This window comes from Parasteatoda tepidariorum, chromosome 1 (genome assembly GCF_043381705.1).
Source record: "Parasteatoda tepidariorum isolate YZ-2023 chromosome 1, CAS_Ptep_4.0, whole genome shotgun sequence".
NCBI classification, from domain to species: Eukaryota; Metazoa; Arthropoda; class Arachnida; order Araneae; family Theridiidae; genus Parasteatoda; species Parasteatoda tepidariorum.
This window is the reverse complement of record NC_092204.1, coordinates 33,187,848-33,195,626: the sequence shown is the minus strand read 5'-3', so window position 1 is coordinate 33,195,626 and position 7,779 is coordinate 33,187,848. Positions and strand designations below refer to the sequence as shown.

General features: G+C 28.9%; 1 protein-coding gene across 3 annotated transcripts in view; it reads left to right on the top strand.

The window, feature by feature from the left end:
- Positions 1-7,779, top strand: part of LOC107453070 (uncharacterized) — a 30,213-nt gene that overhangs the window by 12,835 nt on the left and 9,599 nt on the right. The gene's annotated exons all lie outside the window — the stretch shown is intronic.

The window sequence follows — 7,779 nt, the reverse complement described above, 5'->3', positions numbered from 1 at the left end:
TAAATACTTTTGTTTCGTACAACTTGGTGAAAATCTGACAGTAATATTTCATGTTCCTTCAAGCATAAAAGAGTCTTACATGAAATTTTGATAAAATTGCGGCCCTCCATTGGATTTGTGTTTTTAATTGCGGCCCCCGGCCTCATGTAAGTTGGAAACCCCTGATATAGATCATAGTCTATCTCAAGGAATAACAACACAAAGAGTTAAAGAGTATTACGTAAAAATAAAATTAACATATAACTCGTTTACATAACAATTTCGTTAACATCTAACTCGTTTTTTTTCCTCCTTGCGCAGCAAAATAACAACACTGGCCCAAATAGTGCCGCGCTACGGCAAAAAGCTGAACTACAAGTTAAATTTATGAGTTTATCGGCTTCTTTTATTATTTTTAATTGAACTTATTAATTTCTGGGTAATCGTTGGGTTATTTGTTTTATTTTATTTTTATGAAATACATAGATGTTAATTCTTTAACGTTGCCGTATGTTAATGAAGACAGAACTAAATTTTGCTGAGTAAATTACGATTTCTTTTTAATATTTTGATTTCTCACCATTTTTCTTGTTCTCAAATTTATTTTAATGTGTAATAAACTGAATATTTATATGGATAACATACATGCATCGTCACTCCTTTTAAGCTAAATAAGTCCTGAATGTGTTAATAATGTAGATTTTTTCATTTGTATATGTACAATGGAATTTTATCTATGACAGAATTAAACAGAAGTAATTAAAAAGATGTCAGAAACACTTCTTACTTATATTAGAATTAAAATTTGAAACTAAAGATTTGAAACTAATAAGAAAATTTTATGTTTCTACTTAAATACTCAGTATGAAAAAAATTTCGAATTACGGACATTAATTCACGGAAACATATTTTTTTTTTAGTAAACTTTTATTTAATAACTTTCATTGAAATGAAGAAAAGAACTAACTACTAATTAAACTAAATAACAAACTGAAAGAAAAATTGGAACTAATCACATTATGAGAAGTTTTTGTATTCCTTTCTGCTATAAATATAATCATCTATAATCGTACAGAAATGGTCGAAAATATGTCAGAGTCACTAAATTTTAGTAGTATAGCAGAAATGCCATGAAGAATGCAATAAAATTTTTGCCAAAAAGGATAGTATTAACAATGATTTAAAGTTGAAAAAGAGAATAACAGATGCGTTCATCTAACAGGAGTGGTCTTTAGAGACTGATTCTGAATTGACGTAGCCCGTATTCAGTTCTGAAAATAGTTTGCTGGTTTGAGTGATATCCTTACCCTTCCCCAAATTTGACAAAGTTTAAATATGACATTAAGTTTAAATATGTCATTAGCCAAAAGTTTAAATATGACAAAGTTTAAATATGACATTATATTTTTCCAATTGTTGATAATTAGTCTCTGGTTTGGTCAGGGCGTCAGCTGCGTTGTTCTTTTTTTAATCAATATGACGTAACTGTATCGGTGCTTATACGATTGTTTCTTTCTTGACGTGCAGGCGAATGTCAATGTGGTTCCCACAAGTTGACAGCAAAGGGTTCGGACTTATTTTTATGTTACTCTGATAGTCACAATATAATTTTATAGCTTCTATTTCTTGATTAAATTGTTCTTGTTTGAGTTGTGAATCCATATATTTCTGTTCAGAATGTATTCTGCTTCAGCAGTTGATGAGGCAACCGTTTGTTGTTTTCTTGAGTTCTAAATGATAACACAATTTGAATCATCGAAGACATAATCAGTTATCCATTTCTTTTGGCATTTATCATTGACCTAATCCGATTCTGTAAGGCTTTGAAGTTGTTCTCCTTTGGTAAAATTGAACTTCTTTGAGATTGTATCCTTAAGGCATTGGATTGTCTTTTGACTGCGCTCCAATGGGATTACCAGGATTGTTTGCATATCGGCTAACAGTTCCGACTATGTATGCTACCTCAGATCGAGTTCTTTGTGAAGCATAGATTAGGCTTACTACAGCCTCTATAGGGAATTCATCCAACTTTTTTCTCACTTTGAGGATCATAGTTAAAACCGTATTCATAGTTAAAACTTGATCAGTGGAGAAAGCAGTTTTCGTTTCGTTACCCTCTTGCATATTGAAGCTTGTTATCATGTTCTTGATATAAGTTGATTGGTCCAAGCTAATTATTCCATTCTTACGGTCTCTTGTGATGGTTGCTCCAAGTATATGATAAACCTCACCAAGATCTTTTATTCTGAAGCAATGCCTTAGCTTACTTTTGATATTTTCTTTTTGCATGATGTCATTTGATAAGATAAGCAAATCATCTACACATATTGCACCGATCAAGATTTTTCCCTCTTTGTTTCAGTAGAATATACAAGGATCAACCTTAACAGTCTTATTCCTCTGTATGTTCGACTAGTTCAAAATACCAGCTTTGGCTTGCTTCTTTCAGTCCAAAGATGGATTTATTTAGTTTGCAATAACAACGACAGAAATATTTGGGGTTGTTAGAAAGTTCCTTGTATATTTTTCCATCAAGTTTTGGGTGTAACAATGCAACAACTGCATCTATTTGATATTGATCTAAATTTAATTTAACTGTTTAAGCAATAAGAAAACGAATGTTTCCATGTTCTCCATGTTTTTATTAACATCCTTTTGCTACTAATCTTGCCTTGTGTCGCTTGATTTCCCTTTTCAATTTATATTTAGTCTTAACTGTTCATCTGTTTTGATTGCTTTCTTACAAGAATTTATTTCTCATAAGTCCCACGTCCCGTTTCATTGATGAGCTTGAATTTCTCCTTCAAAAGCGACTTTTCATTTCTATGCTTCAGAAGTTTGCTTGGCATTTTCGTAAGTTTTCTGATCTTGAATTATGCAAAGGTTTAGTTGGTACACAATTCTAAATTTGCATAGTAATATTTTCTTCTTCTTGGTACCGCAGTTCTTATAGGGTATATATTTATATCTTCAGAGGAAGTATCTTCACCTTCGGTTATCACTTATAAGTTCCATGAAGGTGCCTGATTCCTTTGTAGATAAAGAAGAGGAAACACTGTTTATTTCAGTTGTTTCCATATTTTGGGATTCAATTGAGCGTAAGTTATTTTGAGTAGGTTTGTTTAAAAATTGATTTTAGATAAAGATGAACAGCTAACGATATTCTAGTTTGAGGGATAATAAATTCTTCATTTTTTCTTTTCTTTATTGTAGCCAATGAAGAAGCATTCTTTCGATTTTAGGTCTCAATTCTGTCTATTGACATCTGGAATTTGAACCATATATATACAGCCGAAAATTCGCAAATGGAAAGATTTGATTTCCTTCCTCATCATCTTTCTTCAGAAATAATCTATTTCATGACTTTAGTTGTGATTCGTTCTTTAACTAAGCTGAACTGGAAAAAAATCGACTGGCGGATAAATAAAATGGGTGGAACTAAAAAGAAATCGAAATTCATTTGATAGCGTAGGAATCAAAGAGGAGTTCAAAGGTGATTGTTAGGAAAATCTCCGGGTTTCACGAAGCAATCAAACTGGTTTTGACGTATCTCATTTCGCCTTTTTCTCTTCTGATTCTGCAGATTTATTTCAATAACGTCTTTGCTTTTCTCCCCTTAAACTCGACACTATGAAAAGTTAATACTGTTTTTGCTTCATTTTTGACAAGGAACCTAAAGATATGTCAATATTAAGGGTGCTGAGTACAAAATACTGTGCATATGTAAATATTAAATGAATGATCTTTAAATGCAGGTACAATTGGGTTTGAAGAAAAATGGCGGATCGCCATGTTACGATACCACTAATGGTTAGGTCTGAAAATATTCAGTTTGTAGAGGATGATTTGGAAACGATATCAGACAATGAACCATCAACTGATATATCAAATGTAAGTGCCTTTTTTACATGTTTATATCATTGCCATTTTTATAATTATATAAAGTAATAATACTATTTTTATTATTATTATTATTATATAATATATTTTTAGGAAAATAACTATAATATTTTGATTATAGTTTCATAATGCTTTTTACTAGTTTTATAATTTCTTAAAACTTCGCGTATTTAAGTTTTGGAAATAGATTTTAATTCACTTTTTCGTTTTGAAAACATACATTTTAACTCTCCCCACCATTGTTTTTGTTGTTTTCAACAAGAAATAATAAATGTGTCATGTGTATTTTATGTTATTTTTTTACAGATTTTTTATCTTTGCATTAGTTAAACCAAAATAAAATTTTAGACTAATGTGTCACATATTTAAATTAATCTGAAGTTCTCTTACTGATTATGATTAAGTTTAATGTAAATATAATGATTTTGTTGCTTATCAGCATCGTTAAATTTTATTCGAAAATCTCATCAAAGTAATTCAAATCTTGAATTTAATTTCATAAATAGAGGAAATTAATAGCCATAATAATTTATTTGCTATACCTAATAATCTTATTTATTTTAAACTTATTTAACTTGAAAGTGGATGAAGTTCGAAATCAGACAATTCGTGATTATTGCATTTCTTTAAAAAAAAAATTTCTATCCCATTGCTTATTATTTTTAATTATTTTTTAAAAAAATAAATTGTCTAATTATATATATCTACTTGACTGCATTTCATCTTCAATTGTATTGAAATCAAATGTTTTTTTCTTAGGTATTTTTTAAAACGTTTCCCCCGAACACTGTCACTTATCGTTAAAAATTCATTTTTATTTAGTGCTTAAAAAGAAAAAAAATAGTTGGTATACTTATATTTATCATTTTTTCATTTTATATAAATTTTACACAAATATTTGAATAAATATTAAAATCAGTTGTTTTGTGATTTCGAAAGCATCTTTTGAAACATCTTTTAATGAGAATGATTAATAAATATTTTTACAAACGAAAAACTTTCTGAAGAATATTTTTTGATCATAATATATGTCTTTAAAGCTCCTTTACATAAAAATGCTGCCTCGCCTAGTAAATTTATGTAACAGCATATTGAGAAAGAAAATTTAAAAAATGCAATTTTTTTATTTGATAAAATTTCTAACTCAAGTCGTGTGCAAATAAAATCTCATTGTTCTAGATGATAAATGAAATATATTATGTTGTAGATAATAAGTTTATAGTTGTTTTTATTGTATCGCTATTAACTATATCTACTTTTAACTAATTCTACAGAAGTAATTCGATCCTTTAATTAACATGATTTTAAATTAAGAACAATTTATGCATAATTCACGATATATCATTTTTCAGCATTTATGCATGAAACTGAACTTTAAATTCACCATTTGAGAACTGTAATAAATAAAAAATAAATGTTTTATCGTTTGATAACGGCGTTGAGAAAAGAAAGACTACTTTTACTAACTTATCATATCTATTCAGATTAGTGAAAACAATCGGTGGAATATTTCGTTGTTACCTGAAAATAAAAGTATCCATATCCTGTTATCCCCTAGTAAGTTAACATTCAAATTTTATTCATTGCAGAGGCAATTTATTTAATTTAAGTTAAAAATACTTTTAAAATCTATTATTTAGTGAGATATTTCAGGTAATATAAATTATCTTTTAATATTCATAAAAATATAGATGAATAAAATTCAAATTGTTTTTTATGTGTTTATCAGTATTTCTATTTACATGTAATTGACTGCTTTTATTTTAAAAGTTAAATTCATTTTTTATTCTTCTATTTGCAACGTTTCATGGAATAGTTGATTAAATGTTTTACATATTTCTTACACTACGTACATTATAGTGCTGTTTTCTTTAGCTAATAAATAATTCGCAAAAAAATTTTTTTTTCGAACTAAGGATATTATTTTATATTCCTTGGTTCTATCCTAATTTATCAGTATTAATTAAACTTATATTATGTATGACTGTATCTATGCCAATATTAACTATTATTAACTTATTTTATAACATATTTGCACGTTCTATTTGAAAGCCTTTTTCTTTATATCAGGCGTGATTTTTTTTATATTTGAAATTTGATTTCGTTCCTTTGGTTATTTGCTTTTTTACTACATATTTTCATTCGCATTTACTTACATTAACTATATCAATATTATTTGCATAACTATATCTTTATTAAATTAAAGTTATCAAATATTATATATGTTATTTTTATACTTCATAAATCAGAGCAGCTGTGTTTAGAACATATGTAGTTTGTATGTGTTTAGAACATACGTAATTTGTAGAAACCGTAATTTATTTTGGATTAAGAAATATTAAAAAAATAATTGAATATTTTTATACATCAATAGAAGGCAGTTTTTTAATATCCAAATAAAAAATGTTAATTTCTTAATTAGTCCTACTAGTTTGTATACATTTAATGTTTTTGTAAATGAGCATGCAAAAATAACTTTTCTCTATAGTATATATAACTTTGTATAAAAATAAACTTATATTATGTTAATTTTGACAAATTTTAAATGCATATCTTAATTGTATCAATTTTTCTTTTTACTTTTCAAATAAAGCCCAAAGTTTTCGGGCAAGATTTCTTTAAGTGATTTTTAAGTTCAACATTATCTAATATTAATATACAAAGATTTGTAGGAAAATTGTGACTTGAGCATTAATAGCTTCAACAAGACAAGCTTATTTGTTCAAGCAAATTTGTTTGAAATGAATTTTTCAAAATGAAAATACATGAAAAGTTTTAGCTATGACAATTTATTGTGAAATTCTCTATTTTGGAAATTTCAGAACCCATCCGGAGCAACGGACTCTCACATTTATCACGAAATCTCATGTAACAAAAATTCAAGAGTTGATTACTTGGAAATTCCAAAAATATCTCGGTCACGATCAACAGAATCATCAGCAGGAGAATCATCTGGAGGAGGTAGTCCCATGTTGGAAAGAAAAAACAGGTAAGTTAGTCTTTAATTAGAGATAACGCATAACATTCAATCTTTCACTCCTAATATTCTTCATGGTCTCTATTGAGTTGTTCATGAAGCTTTTAGTCCTCAGTTGGTTTCCTTATTAGGTTTACACCTATTCACTTGATAGGAAACGTGGTTTACCTCCTTGAAAGTAAACCTCCCAGGATTCACAGAAAAAAGCAATGTATACCTGTAAGTCATGAGGACTCATGGAGTTGATTATTCACAATTGATCATCTATCAAGTGTCTGAATAAATGTTTCATTTATATGAACACCTAAGAGATCTGTTCTCTTTTTTACCCCAGCAGTGTTAAATACAGTCTTCAAATTAATCATAAAATGAAAGAAAGTTTCAGTGGGGAAGAAGCATTGAGAGCATTTACAACGTCATTTCAACTTGAAGGGTCGCATAACCTGTGTCCTGCAAATAAAAGGATCAAAGCATGCCCCTGTCCGAATTATTTCACAAATGCAGTATCATTTTCTCTCTTTTCTTTTCAATGATAAGGCAAGGTGACATGAGAAAGACTGATTTTTTAGCGAAGAAATAGCTTAACAAAATTTTTTGTTATAGATAAGGCAAAAAACTTACATGCTTTAAAAATGGTGAAAAGTTGCATTTTTTCCCGACAATTTAACGCAGAAATAGTTTATTTCCTTTTTCAAATTTAGAAAAGTAGAGTCCGGTTTCAAGAGATAGAAAATAACATTACAGGGCAACAATGACTGTCCGCGTCCGGCTACGGGAGTATCCGCTTTGCGGCGAATGCACTTCATGGTTTATTCATCGATGAGTCCCGGGGAATTAAAAATATGTCCGTATTGAGAGGCGTCCGTTTTGCAGGAGTGTCCATAACAGGAGGTTTCACTGTATATAGCATGCAGAGCAAAAAA